Consider the following 16004-nt stretch of genomic DNA (forward strand, 5'->3'; position numbering starts at 1 on the left):
GCCCCTTGGCACTAATGTGTCTCATGACAGCCTTTCTACTGACACAAAGGCGTTTGTAACTTTTGCTAAACACACCACACCTCACTACCCAATCAACCACCTGAGCATCAATCCCTGGCAACCAAAATTGTGCCTTAAGACATCTTTGCGTCAAGCTCTGCCCCAAATGACCTTTGTGCCCCATAGCTACCAGTTTAGGTCTCAAGGTCACTGGTGGCACACATTTCTCACCCCTCATCAAAACACTGCTAACACACATGGATAGCTCATCCAACAACTTGACAAATAGGCATTCAGACACGGCAACACAACTATCCCTCCGTTTCCCCTAATGACCATACGCATGACCTCTCTGAGTGTAGTCCACATCCATGGCTTGACACCTTCATGAAAGCACCAGCACCCTCCAACACTTCATCCTGCATAGAAGCAAGTGCCCCCTCAATTTCATGATTATTCACCACAGGACCATTCACCAAATGCCAATCCACCGACAATCTGGATAGGTAATCAGCTTGTACTTTTCTACAACCTTGAATGTGTTCCATCACATAGCGATATTTCTGGAGCATGGCAGAAAGCCACGCCAACCTTGCAGATCCTTTACCAGCCCCACCAGGGGGAAGCATTTAGACCAGGGGCTTCTGATCTGACCTCAAGATAAAGATTGTGCTCCACAAATATGTCTGAAAATATTCCACACCCCATGCAGCTTCCAAAGCTTCTCTCTCAATGACTGAGTAATTCCTTTCAGCATCAGTCAATGTGCGGCACGCAAGGGCTACAGTCCTCTCACCATCCTTGTGTCTCTGAGAGAGCATACCACCCACATCGGTAACACTCGCATCAACAGTTACAATCGATTTAAGATCAATATCAAATGGTACTAATATACCAGCTTCACAAATCTCTTTCTTTATCATCTTAAAACACTCCTCTTGATCTTGTGACCACACAAAATGTGGCCCTTCCTCAAAAGAACTCTCAAGACCTCTGGCTTATCGGAAAATCCTTGGACAAACTTTGTATAATACTTAATAAGACCCATGAAGGACCTCAATTCATCTTTGTCTTGCCGACTAGGGCCTAATTCTATCGCCTCCAACAAATGTTTCATTGGTTTGACTCCATCAACCAATAATGTGCAGCCCAAATACTCTATCTGATCTTTGAGAAAACTACATTTGGCCTTTCTCAAAGTTAGACCTACATCAGCAATTCTTTGCAGCGCATGTTTCAAAACAACATTATGTTCCTCAACAGTCTTGCCAAAAACAAGAATGTGATCTTGAAAGTATATATTTGCCAATCCTTTGAACACTTCAGAAATCATCAGTTGAAACACGCTTGCTGCTAATGTAAGTCCCAAAGGCATGTGGGTAAATTGGGAAGTTCCCTCCATGGTAATGAATACTGTGATCGACTTGGACTCCTCGTGAAGCTTTATCTGATGGTATGCTTTCTTTCAGTCCAGTTTGGAAAAATATCTGCCCCCTTTCAACAAAACGAACTCATTAATATTAGGTAGAGGATACGTATCCGCTACTATGTTCTGATTGAGTGACCTCAAATCCACACAAAATCTGAGCCGACCATCAGATTTCTGTGTAATAGCTACGGCAGAGACCGAACTTGATGCCTCAACTGGTTCTATAATTACCTGTTGTAACATCTCCTGAATCAATTTTTTCAAATCATTACGTACTACCAACAGAACCCTTGTTAGTTTATGCTGGACAGGAATAGCCCCCTTCAAAACTATCTTATGAGCGTACCCCTTCAACAAAACCAATTTCTCATCAAAGATTCTACTAGTGGAGTGAAGCATATCTTCAATAGATTCATCATCTACCACCATCAAACAAAATTTGGAATCTGAAGAATGTGCATTACTGCGACAACGACTACACCCCTTATTAGATTGCCTAGCAGGTCCAAATCTTTTGAATCTAATGATGGGCCTTGATGCCGTCACAGACTATACTGGTTTACTTACAGCCACTATTTCAGATACCGCACCCTCGTGTTTCTTTTACTCTACTTCACGCATACGTAGTGCTGATTGCTCCAAGACCGTAGCTATATCTATGGCATCCCTGAATGTAGGATTCTTAGCTGCCCACAAGCGCTCTTGTATTTGCTTTTCTTTTCTCTGACATGAAGTAATAACTGGTCTCTGATCTGTTCTTCCATCATATCTCCAAATTTACACTTGGTTGACAGCTCACGCAATCTGGAGACAAATTCATCAATAGACATCAATTTTTTTAGGTTGAGTATAAAACTTTTATCTTGACATCACCAAATGTTCCTCTTTAGCCAATCTAATATCCAACATATGTTTTGCTTCTTCAAATACATCTAAAATAAGTTGGCAACTGTGTTTAGTAGCTTGTGGTAAGTAATGGAAAACTCTTTGGCCATATTTACCTAAAACATTCAACATTAATGCTTCTTTCCTTGATGCTCAGAAATCTTGTCCATATAGAGCCTCTAAACAATTGTCAAACATCATAATCAAGTCATCCCAAGGGACTGATGGAGATCCTGGATCCACTAAAAAACATGGTGGTGGAGTTACAGAAACATGTGGTATCAGTACACTAGGCGCATTTAAGCTAAGTGGGCTTTCTGATGCTTCGCCCATGACTAAAACCTATAATGAATTATAATAGGTGAGAAGGGCAAATCAATTGTAATAATGCAAAAAGAATTGTCATGCATTCAAACAAATCCCCATTAGACATGCAAGGCGAGTGTACACTGAAAATATACTGATAAATCACCAGGTGTGCGCATCACCAAAAGTACAATGAGATGGCTAGGGTGTGAGCTGCAAAACCAAGGTGTGCGCACACCGAGAATTTTGTGTTACACAGCAGGTATGGACAATTAAACAGCAAGGTGTGCGCACCACAGAAAAAAAAATTGTTAAACACGAGGTGTGCGTATAACCGAGAAAGCAGGGACATGCTTTAAGGTGTGGATATCACCGAAAACACTACACCTTTACTGCTTCGTTTTGCACCTTTGTTTCTAGTTTCGCACACTGCTCCTGCAAGGACATGCTGCTCAACTGCTTCACTGTTCTGTGTAACGATACTACCAAGATCGAAGCACGTCAGCAGTAGACTAAACCATGCGGACTCCTACCGTGTTGAAACAGAAGTGGTCGTTTTCAGATATTACGTCGCACTCTGACGTACCAGCTTTTGGATCTTGTGGCCTCCACACTTAGTACAAAGGGTCAAGGAGGGCTTACTTGGTGCCAGGCCACTTCTAGGAGAACCTCTTGCCGTTCAAACAAGTTTCACTGTAAGTTGCGCGGGTTTGCCAACGGCTCCGCATCTCAGATGATGTCATCCACACATCACTGGCCAACTCGTCACCAACAATGTGGTAAAAGATTACTCTCAGGACAACGGGGTGAAGGCAGGGAAGTTACTTACTTCTGAGACATTCTGAGAGCGGACTGATTACCTGCTCGCCAGTGATCAACTGACCACTCAGGAACGCTCCGCATTCAAACAATGCTGTGGAATCTCAGCGCTGTGAGATTCCACTACAAGACAGAGTAAACAAGCATTGAGATTTTACAACACTTTAAAAAAAGATAAAGGTAAATGGAAACATGTTTCAACAATTGTGAGAGGCAGGGGAGAAACGGTGGGGGTAGGAAGCAACGGGGTGGGGGTGTTGGAGGTGTGTGTGTGTTTTGTTTGTTTGGTGGGAGCAGCACAAGAGAGAGAGAGACAGAAAACACATGCTGTCTTGTGGAGTGCGTAATGAAAAAGAAATTAAGTAGTTTGCTAAATGTGACCAGTGCAAGGATACAAGACAGCAAATCAAAATGCTAGCAAAGAAGCTATGCTCCTGGGGAAGGACGAACACAAGAGAAGGAAGACAAGCCATCGAAGAAGTAAGCAAAATTGAGAATGACAATAAAGCCACAAATGGTAAGCAACAGACAGGCTGCAAGCCCACTATAAGCTTTTATAATGGTCCACAAGAGACTTTTGTCTATAGATAGCTACATCTGTCTGGTAGGCAAGGCCTAAAAAGGAAGTAAGGTGGCCTTTTAAATAAACATTTTCCCCCCTAATTATGATTTCAGTGCATTATGTTATGCTTATTTACAGAAAGGACATTCTCCATCGAAATTACCTCTTGATGCTGTGAAAACGGCAGGAAAAACCACTGGAAAGCAAAAGCAGGTCACCATTTTAATAAATTAAAAATGAGTCTTTAATCTGTTAGAGTTTATAGTACGAATAGCTTGTTTGAGATGCAACCGAAAGTAGCTCGCTAAAAATGTGTGCCCACTTGAAACCCAAAATGCACAACAGAGATTCACTCAGCTCTTCTCTTCATTCCAAGACTCACTCAGAGCTCAGTTCTGAAACCCCAGATGCACTAAAAACTATTTTGTATTACCCCCAGGGCAACTAAGGACAGTCTTCCTGTGAATACCAGGACCATTTCACTGATATAGTCTTGATGACCGTCTCTCAGAATTCTTTCTTGGTAAACCCTAAAGTCGTAGAGAGCTCTATTATCGATAACATTTAGATTCATTCACCCATCTTTCTGTTCTATTTATACACTCAAATTTTAAATCTTGATAAGGCCCAAATATAGTTCTAATAATGATATTATGGAATACTTACCAAATCCCAACACTGCAGCCAATGGCTCTCCAAAGTTATATGTCCTTCAGAACCATTTTCCAACCAGCTTTAAACCTGGAAAACAATATGAGAATATTTATGGAACAGCGCAAAAGGTATCGAACCGAAATATGGTCCAGCAGCAGATGAGCAAGTTATTTCCCTTTAGTAAGGCTCTTTCTGATGAATATCGAACAGAAGATTCCCCATCTTAGAATGCTCGCCAGTCACCAGACTGGATTAAGAAACTTTAACAGTGTTCATGAACGCCGCCAGGCGGTGCTGCGCAGCTCCGTGCTGACTCTGTGCCCCCCCCCCTCCCAAGTGACAAAGCAGAGCCGCATATAAGCACCACCACAAGTGCACGGACATAAAATGCTTCCTCTGTGTTCTTGGAAAGCTCACTTAAACTGAATGGCTTAGTGTTTTCACAGTGAAAGGAAAGCTCTGCTACCACTCTTGCTGTAATGCTGCTCGGGGAAATCCTGTAACAATCTTCCTTGAAAATACACAATGACCAGCTTTTTCTTAGTTTGTGACCGTTACAATGGCCTGAACCGGAGCAGTGCTCTTGTGTGGTTAGTTTGCTCCCTCGCTATCCTTAAGGTTGTTGCAGAAGAACTGTTGCTTGATTCATCTTGCAGTGACAACTTCGCAAAATGCTCCTGGGGTCGGGCATGCTTACTGGCGATTTCTAAATCTGCTGCCTCAGTTGCATATTGAACACCAGACTGAAATTCTGGCCCGTCATAACAATACATCCGATTGGTTTCCAAGTTATTTGAATATAGGTTCTCTACACTTGGTTGTTTCTTTTTAAAGAATTTACAGATGCCCATTCTAGGGAATAAAGGATACAAAATGTTTGTAGCAATTGCAATCTGGGGCCATATGGAACAGTCAATTGCAGCTTTAAAGTTACAAACAGTCTTTTGTGTACCTATGTGTTCCATCAAGAGTAATCAGAACTGGGAGTGGTAGGGGGTAAAACCTGCTTCCAGCATAAGGGTCCGCTTCTAAAGCAGTGTGACAATGAGGGGAATGTGAGTAAGTGAGTGGGTGGGAGTGTGGTCGTCCTAGAAGGTCTACGGAGCTGCTTAAGTTCGTACCACTAGTTTTCCACATCAAGAAGAGTATTCTGGTCAGTGGCTTACCTGACAAAAGTGCCCCAGCAATGAATATGGAACGCAGCATATGTTTTACGGTAGCAGAGAAACCTACCTGAAATATTTCCTTTAGCTGATGGAGAGACCAACACCAGCCAACAAGGTTAAGAACCTCGGAGTTGAGGAGCCTAGCGCGCAACCAAGATGGCCGCGTAGGCTTAAGGCTCTCGAGGGCCTCCGCAACCTCCCACGTCTATCCTGACTTAATCCTGGTTTATTCGACGGGCGTTTGCAGATGAACTTGCGCTGAGGTGCCACCAGTTTTCCAAATCCGGATTGGACGCCGGGAACCGGAATGGTTGCACTCCGAAGTTTGCGGCCTGCTCCTGCCTTGGTCCCGATCTCGAGCTGGTGAAGTGCCCGGGTACGAAGTGAACAACAGCGGCTTGCTGGGATTGACCTGTCACGGACCCCGCACTTTCACTTTCGTTTTCAAGCTTGTTTACTGATATCGGCTGAGAGACTTTGGTGTTTCAGAGGGGCGCGGACGGCGGAGTGTCTGGCCTGACTCTCGGACTATACATGGGCTTACTGTTGGCGACGGCTGTGTTCAATTGAATTAGCTACCTGGCCCCTTTTTCCTGGTGCGGGCGGTGCCAACCTTAGTGGCCTCCGGACGATGGCGGCGAGACTAGACGGAGACAAGTCAAAACCCAAGTCAACTCGGAGGGGTACCTATACCCAGGTCAATAATATGGATCGATATGCGCAGGCAAAGGGATCCCCTAGTGGCTCGCATAAATCGCCTGAGAGGTCTAAAGAGGTCTCAGACCCATCGTCAGAATTGACTTTGCTGGACGTCATGGGTGCCATTGAGGATATGAAGACCGCTGTGGGTCAGCAGTTTGATACCCTGGCTCATAAACTGGACGCGGTCCTGATCAATGTGAATTTGGTCAGGGCAGACCTGTCCAAAACTAACGAGCGGGTCGACTCCTTGAGTCAAGCGGCGTCGAGTCTAACTGTTGACGTGGACACCCTGCAGACGGAGGTCCGTAGGCTGCGGCTAGCCAGTGACCTGACGGACCGTCGACTTGAGGACTCCGGAAGCAGGGCTAGACGGAACAATGTTCGTATCATTGGAGTGCCGGAAAGGTCGGAGGAATCGGCTGCCGATCTTTTTGTGGAGGATCCCGGTGACCAATCGTCTCGCGCCCAAGGGACTGAGCAAGTTCTTTGCGGTGGAGCGGGCCCACAGGATCCCGGGTGGTGCGCCCAAAGTGGGTGCTCCCCCGCGGCCTATAATCGCCCGACTTTTTAACTTTCGGGATAGGGATGCTATCCTTCAGGCGTCGAGGGTGACCGGGCCGCTGAAGTTTGAGAACTCTAATGTCAGCTTTTACCCGGACTTCACGCAAGCGGTCCAAAAACAAGGACTGGGATTTTTTTGGCGTCAAACGGCGCTTGAGGGACATAGAGCTGAAATATGCGATGTTATTCCCGGCTAGGCTGCGGGTTGAGTTCCGGGGTCGCTCACACTTTTTCGACCGTCCGGAGGTGGTTGGAGACTGGTTGGATGCCCTGCCTCGGGGACAGGATCGAGACAGTCGGACGGCGGAGAGCGGACAGGATTTGGTGGAGCGGGACTAGAACTTGGTTCCTGGCGCTGGACTGGACTGGTGACGTTTTGTACCTTGGCTCAACTGGACCTTAGTTTGGCACAATATGCCCTCCAAATGTATGGGGGTTGTTGGGAGCTTATTGGGGTCCTTTCCTCCTTCTGGGGTTCTTTTTGTGGTATATGTTAGGGCGACAGGCACACTGCGAGTTGGGGGGGCTGTTTGGGCTCAAGCAGGGGTGCAGGGAGGGGGGAGTTGTGGTTTTGGGATGGTGGGGGAGGGGGATTGTTGGGGATTGTTTGTTTGTTTCGCAAGGCAATGTGAAGTTCTCAGCTGACTTATTCGGTTTGTGCTTTCCGGGATGTGGGTATCATGCACGGGAGTGGGATGGGGGGTAGGGGATTGAGAATCCTTTCGTGGAATGTGAATGGACTGGGGGACAGGATCAAGCGCGGGGTGGTGTTCCAGTTTTTGAAACGGACTTCGCCCGACATTGTCTTCCTGCAGGAGACACATTTGATTGGGAACTCCTTCCATGCCCTAAATAGGAGGGGCTATCGCCTTGCCGCTCACTCTGGTTTCACTTCTGGCTCTAGGGGAGTCGGCATTTTGGTTAGGGCCTCTCTCCCATTGGAGGTGGACGAGGTGCTTCACGATGATAGGGGGCGCTATGTGGCACTGGTGGGGAGATGGAAGGGTAGGACTGTTTCGCTTGTTGCTGTGTATGTGCCTCCAGGGTTACAGACGGCTACATTTGCTGATTTGGCGCGTTTGGTCCTGGGACTCCCTGGGGGGGTTCTGGTGTTGGGGGGTGACTTTAATGCTGTTGTCTCCGGGTTGGAGGACCGTCGCCCCCCCAGGGATCTCCCTAGGACTCAGGCCTGGTTGGGTGGTTTTTTGGACACCTTGGCACTTGTAGATTGCTGGAGATTAATGCACCCGGGACAGGCGCAATATACCTTTCACTCGGGGGCCCACGGGAGTCTCTCGAGACTTGATTACATGCTCATGCCGGCGATCCAAGCTGGTATGATTGGGGAGGTGCGTCATTTAGCCCGTGGTATTTCTGACCATTCCCCTATATGGTTGCAATTGAAGGTTGTCCCTGGGGCGGAGGGGAGAGTAGCACCCGTTAGCCCCTGGTATATACGTAACCCTAAGATCCGCGCGGAACTGGTCAAGTCCACTGATCACTACTTCAATGATAATGTGGGGTCTGTGTCGTCGGCCGTCTCCCTATGGGAGGCTTATAAAGTGGTGATCAGGGGGCAGGCCTTGTCCCTTATCTCCCATGCTAAGAGGTGCGAGAGAGCAGAGGTGGTTCGCCTGGAAACTGAAATAGCTGAAATGGAGGAGGACTTGGAACGGGGAGTTACTGATGAGAAATTGCACGTTTACAGCCTCAAACAATCAGATTATAGAGCGTTAGTCACGGAAGCCGCTAAAGGGATGAGTAGAGAGCAGCAAGGACGACTGTATGATGTGGGGGATAAGGCCGGAAAGTTGATTGCTTGGTTGGATAAGAAGGAGAGAGCGAGCAGGGTGGTGCCCGTTGTGGAGAGAATGGATGGAGTGCGTGTGACTGACCCGGTGGAAATCGTTGACTGCTTCGCGGATTATTTCCGCGGGGTATACTCTCCGGTTTCTGTGCGTTCAGAGGAGGATTCTCATCTTTTGCTTAGAGACATTGCATTGCCAACCCTATCGGAGGCTGATGCAGTATTGATGGAGGCGAAGTTGTCGTCAGATGAGATCGCTCTGGCCACTCGCTCGATCGCATCGGGTAAGGCTGTGGGTCCTAATGGTCTTCCCATCGAACTATATAAGTTGCGTCCCGATAAGATAGCGCCGTATCTTCGGGACATGTTTTTTGCGGCACGTGCGGCGGGCTTCCTCCCCCCTGACCAACGCCTCGCCAACATAGTTGTGATACACAAAGAGGGGAAGCCGCGAGATCGCTGCGCCTCCTATCGGCCCATTTCGCTGTTGAACGCAGAACCCAAAATTCTGGCTAAGGTATTGGCTAATCGACTGGTTCGGGTCGTGGGCGACTTGATTCATCAGGATCAGTCCGGTTTCATACCCCATCGGAATACCGCTCTGAATTTGAGGCGGTTGCACGGCGTGCTTGCTAGAGCGGAGTTTATACGTGAGCCGGCCATCTTGGCATCTTTAGATGCTACTATGGCGTTTGACACTTTGGAGTGGCCGTATATTTGGGCCGTGTTGGCAAAATTTGGGTTCGGCCATGAGTTTATTGGTTGGGTAAAATTACTATATGCTGACCCACTGGCTCAGGTGGTGGTGAATGGTAGGGTTTCGGCTCCCTTCGCACTGGGGAGAGGTACGCGGCAGGGATGTCCGTTGTCACCCCTTCTCTTTGCACTTTCTTTGGAACCTCTCGCCGCCTGGTTGCGTTGGGAGCCGTCGCTGCGAGGTATTAGATGGTCGCCGGAGTTTGAAGACTGTGTCTCCCTTTACGCGGATGACATCCTTCTGTATCTCACCTCTCCCCGACAGTCGCTAATTGTATTGGTGGACGTACTGAATTCCTTTGGTCGCAACTCTGGCCTGGTCATCAACTGGGCCAAGTCATGTGTTTACGTCCTCTCGGGCGAGGCCCCCCTCCTGCCACGGGATTGCCCCATCCAGATTGCTACACTGGGGTTCAAATATTTGGGAATCTTTATCTCTCTGGATCCCGCGGTCCGCTATGAGCGAAACCTTCTCCCTCTCCTCCAGCGATTAAAAGCCGACGTCGCGAGGTGGCGACGACTTCCGCTCTCGCCGCTCGGACGGGCGGCATTGTTTAAAATGATGTCGCTACCTCGCTTCTTGTATGCTTTGCAAAATACTCTAGATGTCGTGCCAGCCCGTTATTTCTGGGAGGTGGAGGGTCTTCAGCGCCAATTGTTTTGGGACGGGCGGCCGCGGATCGCTCTCGCCAAGTTGACGCTCCCTTGGTACGATGGGGGGGGTCGCCCTCCCCGATATTAAACGATACTATTGGGCGTCTCAGTTGGCGGCGGTGAACCACGGGATATACGGCCCTGCCTTGAATCCGGCCTTCGGGATGGATACATTTCTGCTCCCGGGTGGGGATTATAATAGGGCGCTGTACTCGGTGACCCCGGACACGCGGTTGACAGGACCCACGCAGGTTGCGGTACGTGTATGGCACGCGGCGAATGCTGCGATGGGGTGGAGGGATCGCTTGACTCGGGCGACGCCGTTGTATGCCTCCGGGCGGCTGGGCTGTTTGTGGAGATCGAAAGGCTTTGAGAAATGGGATATGATTGGTATATGTAAGGTGGGTGATCTTTGGCCGAAGGGGTCTTTCAAAACGTTTGAAATGCTTAAAACTGAATATAAATTAAATGATAGAGAGTACTTCCGGTATGCGCAAGTCTACCATGCGCTGTGTTCGGTTTTTCCGGACGTTGCTGCTATCCCCGAGTATTCCCCACTGGAGGATAGAGTGTTGGATGGCTACGTGCCCGACAGCACTATTTCTCTGATTTATAAGAAACTCGTTAATGATCGCGCGGACTTGCTGCTCCGTTTGCGGGAGGCATGGACGAGCGATGGCTTAGAACTGGACGATGAGGACTGGGTATCGGCGGTGGCCTCCCCGAAAGAGGTGGCGATCCCGGCCCGCTTACGATGCGTACAGCTGAAGATCCTTCATAGAGTGTATGTCACAGGGCCCGGTTTGCTGCGTATGGGTTACTCGATGGATGGACTGTGTAAGCGTGGATGTGGCCTGCCGGGTACCTTTCTTCATATCTTATGGGAATGTTTGGAGGTTGTGCGATTTTGGAACGGTATCCACACCGTAATGGAGGAGGTCACGCACGTTGCTCTGTTGCCAGAGGCTAGGAGGTGTTTGTTGAATGTTTGGGAACCGAATGATTATGATGCGGCACAGACGCAGTGGGTGACTTTGGGGTACATGGTGGCTAAGCGTAACATTGCACAGCTATGGGGCTCCCCGAGGCCGCCCACGATCGAGGTATGGAAGGAGAATATGGACTGGTGTATGTTTAGGGAAAAGACGGTGTATGTGGCGAGAGGCAAGCCAGGGAAATGGACTAAGGTATGGGGTCCATGGAATTTATATCGTGGACGTATCTGTACCCCGCCTCTGCCATTAGAGGTCGATATTGCTTTGTCCCCCTAGCCGCGCATTCTGCGGGATGGTGTGAGGTGTGTTCCATGCTTTGTCTTCCCGTTGCCCCCCACTACCGCTTCCGGACAAGAACTGCTTTGGACACTGTACGTTGCTCCCCGTCCTGGGAAGAGCACGCTGCTATTTCGGACTCTCATTGCCTTGAGTGTGTTTTATATTTCATAGAAAATGAAACTGTTTTTTTTTCCGATTGCTTCTGGCCTATGGCCACGGCCTGTTACAAGTGCTCACAAACTGCCGGGAGCTTTGCCTCTGGTTCATTTGAATGTGTGGCGTTGCACTGCGGGCCCTCGGGCTCTATAGCGGCCGGCCCTGGTGGTTGTAGGCCCTTGTCTGTCTTTTATCGTGTACCAACGGTTTCTAATAAAAAAAAAAAAACCTCGGAGTTCCCTTCAACTCCAAGATCTCCTTTGAATTCCAGATCAATCACACCACAGCAGCCTGCTTTTTTATCCTCAAAATCCTGAAAAAAGTACTACCGTTCATCCCATTAGAGTTCAGGAAACCAGTAGTCACAGCCTTAATTGGTTCAAGGCTGGACTACTGCAACGCCCTCCTTACCAGCGCAAGCACGCGCAGTTTACATAAACTGCAGACTACTCAAAATGCCGCTGCCAGAGTCCTGCTTGGGCTCACTCGCTTTAATGCAGCCTCCACAGGTCTTGCAGAGCTACATTGGCTGCCCATCAGTAAGAGCATTCATGGTAAGGGTCCATGGCAACTGTTGCAACTTTTTAAACCTCACATCCCGGGCAAATCTCGAAGATCATCTTACAGTGGCAACCTATCCATCCCCAAGATATCCATAGAAAAACGGGGAGGCAAATGTTTTGCTTACACCACTGCTAAACTCTGGAACTCCCTGCCCACTTCCCTCAAAAATGAACCTAACCTGCTTCAATTCAGGGAGCGTCTAAAAACCTGTCTCTATTAACACACCTGCATAATACGACTGCCTACTGGTTCTATCCAGTGCCTAGACACCTTTGGGTTTTGTATCGCTTTATAAATCCCTCATTTCATTTCAGAGGCAAAGGGGTCAAGCAGTTCTGCAAAGCCTAAGTGATTTTGTACTTGTAGAAAAAAGAAATCTGTTGGGGAACATTATGTTACATTGTAAAACACTTGATTGTGGCCAGAACAAAACAAATACAGTACTACATAGTTGTATAGTACACAGCATAGAAAGGGAAAATGCATAGATTATGTGATGGCAGCTGAGAAAGGGAGTGCATTGTCACAATCGGCCCCAAAAGTATCCAAACAGATTGATTAAGAAATTGAAATAGAATCAAGGAGAGTGGAAGAGCACAGTATCAAATCGAGGATCCCTAATAGGAATTCTTGTAGGACCCCCAATAGTGATGCCTTGTCAGTGGCATGTTTTCTGCCGATGTACTGATGACTGATAGTGATTTCATTGGGTCTATCCTCCACCAGAGACCTTTGCTGGATCCTTGATATAAAACAACGTGCTTAAAACTACCTCCTTCCTCCAAAATCTCCTAACTTTATTTGCAAAATGTAGAAGGTAGTGGCAAGGTTAAAACATTTTTTACAGGATGTGTGTTGGGAGAAATGTAGGTGTCCCACACATCTATATAAAGAAACATTTGGTCAACATGTTTCAGCCTACTTACGCCCTCTTGGGTCGTTGGCTTTCGTCTGGACCATAGGTTGATTTTCAGATCCCTTTCTAAGACCACACTGAATATTTTCTCGGGTTCTGATAGATCTCCCTCATTGGAGAGTCTTTAGGATGCTAAGTCCTTATCTGAAAGTACAAAAAGAATTCAAGTTGTATATGCATAATATAACATTTACAATAATATTTATTTTAATGATTTCCTGGTGACTTCTGGACCCAGATTTTCGATTTTTTTGTATATACACTGTGTAAGTAGTCAAATATATATACATATGTATAGCAGGTTTGGATGAGCAAGAAAACCTTTGAGACATAGCGAAGATCAAGCGCAAGTTTGTTTTTATCGAAAGGGTTTCACTCCTATCTTCTGTCTTACACTGCAGGAGAGTAAGGCAGAGCTTTCTAGTTATCTCAAATCTAGCTAATGACATATGATTTGTAAATGTCTAGGTGGTCTGGTTTTTGGGTTCAATTTCCGATGTCTTTTTTTCCATTTTTTTTAATACGCTCAGATCACTCTTTTACTCACATTTCTCTTCGTATTAAAACATTGATCTAAAAGATGGATATTACCTCGATGTGAGTCTTTTTTGGGAGAAATAATCATTGGTACATGTAGCTTTGTTATGTGTTGTCATGCTAAGCACTTTGGGGCTCCTATACTGCGTGTGGTCAGTGTTAATCTAAAGAGCGTTAGTCATTGGTATTGTATTAACAAAATCACCCAGAAGCTCAATTGTATTCTTCCCTTAGGTAGCATATCCAGACCTAAGGGAATATGAGTTGTTTTTTTGCTCGGTCTGCCACATAAAAATGATTGTAAAAACACTAACTTTGAAACCAAACCTGAACTGGACCATGAGAAAACGTACAAACTGTAATACCACACATGCCATATATATAATCACATGCCCACATGGACTGAAATATATAGGCATCACATAAAGAAAGGTCAAAATTTGCATCTGCAAGCATAGAAGCAACATACGGTGTAACAGATCAATCACAAGAATATGCAATCACTTCATCAGTGCGAAACACTCCACAAATGATTTGAAATGGGTGATTCTGGAAACCTTAGACTATGCAGATAAAAATGCAGAAAAAATATATTACGGAAAGAACGTTGGGTTTACTGCTTGGGTACATCCCACGAATGGGTTGAATGACAACATCCCATGGGCACTGGTATTCTAAAATAATTCTGAGCTTATGTAATAAGCACCTTCTCTACTTTTTGAGTGCTCACCCTTCTTTTTTTGTTTCACCAAAAAAGGTACCAACATTCAGTAAACATCTCCAACATGTGTAACTCACATCAATTGTTGACCATCCTTTGTAAAGGGTAATTGAAAAAAAAAGTATAACCTATCCTGGAACAACTAAGAGTCAAGCAGGGTAGCTGGATCACGATTAATCTATAAGCAAAAGATTAAGAAAAACAATTACAATCATTAAGAAGCAAAAGGCATAGACATTATGATTGCAATGCAGGGTATATTTAAAAACAAAAAAAGCACATTCACAAGTTCCTTCGTTTTCGCCGACTACCGACATAGAATATCGTTAACCCTTGCGGGACATAACATAACAGTCCTCTTTCCATGACAATGAATTCATAACATCTGAAGTCCCCCCGGGGCATGACAGTAAGGAATTTTCCTCATGTACATGTAAAGATTTAGAACACCTGATGGTCATAAGACATTAAAATGACAACAGCGTAACTATTTAAAAATGACTGACAGCCGAACTTCCTTCAAGATGCAGGCAGGGAGGGACACCTTTTAGCGCGGAGATCTCCGAAATGCGGAAAACACTTTTAGCCAACCCTCCAGAATATTAGGGGATACGACAATGTACACTTAAATTTCTCCCAACACTCATCCTGTGCATTTGTTTTCCTTGCCACCACCTCCTATATTTTTTTTAATAAACTCAGGAGATTTTGGAGGTAGTAGGTGATTTTAGGCATGTTGTCTTATATCAAGGAGCCCGCAAATGTCTCTGGCATGAGAGAGATCTCCTCCTGGTGGAATATAGACCCCATGATGTCACTATCAGTCATCAGTAAATCAGCAGTAAACATGCCACTGACAGAACATCATTGTTGAGTGTCCTACAAGAATTCCTGTTAGGGATCCTCGATTTGATGATGTGCTCTTCCACTCTCCTTGATTCTATTTGTATCTCCAGGGAAGCTTAGTGGAGCGATTTCTAGCTTCTCCCTCCCCCTTTTGATTTTTGAAGATTAAGCTCAAATCAGTGCTACCACACGCAGTATGGGATTCCAACTCAGAATACTGAAGATACTGAAACCATTTCTACCACCTTCAGACTTCAAACAAGCAGTACAAGCACTTGTGGTCTCCAGACTAGAATACGGTTCAGCGACCCTGTCAGGTCTACCCAAAGGGAGAAAGAACAGCTCCACTCAAAACGACTCTTAATGCTGCAGCGAGACTGGTAACAGCTTTGACCACATCACCCCATCGCTTAGGTATCTAGGCTGGCTTCCCCTCGATGCACGTACTCAACTGAAAATTGCCCGTCCCATACACAAAGCATTACATTTTAACAAACCAAGTTACCTGGCACAAAATATTTGAATCTCAGGTGGCAGCCGCTACCTAAGAACTAACTCCCTCCTAAATTCCAAAAACAAAAAACGTACACACGATCCTTCTCCGGAGCGGCGCCAAGGATCTGGAACTCCTTACCACCCAAGGTGCGTTCAAACCCATCGACCCACTTTTTTTTAAAAAAGAGGTGAAA

The 16004-nt window shown here is 46.4% G+C and overlaps 1 long non-coding RNA gene across 1 annotated transcript in view; it reads right to left on the minus strand.

Annotated features, from left to right (window-relative positions):
- The window catches only part of LOC146784336 (uncharacterized), a 225014-nt gene extending 211663 nt beyond the window's left edge, over nucleotides 1–13351 (minus strand). The window contains exons 1-3 of the long non-coding RNA XR_014970914.1: nucleotides 13222–13351; nucleotides 4668–4742; nucleotides 4165–4197 (exon numbers count right to left, since the gene is read on the minus strand). This is a non-coding gene — a long non-coding RNA (uncharacterized LOC146784336). The remainder of the gene's footprint in view (nucleotides 1–4164; nucleotides 4198–4667; nucleotides 4743–13221) is intronic.
- Nucleotides 13352–16004: the final 2653 nt, after the last annotated feature.

The sequence above is a fragment of the Triturus cristatus genome, chromosome 11, assembly GCF_964204655.1.
Source record: "Triturus cristatus chromosome 11, aTriCri1.1, whole genome shotgun sequence".
Lineage (NCBI taxonomy): Eukaryota > Metazoa > Chordata > Amphibia > Caudata > Salamandridae > Triturus > Triturus cristatus.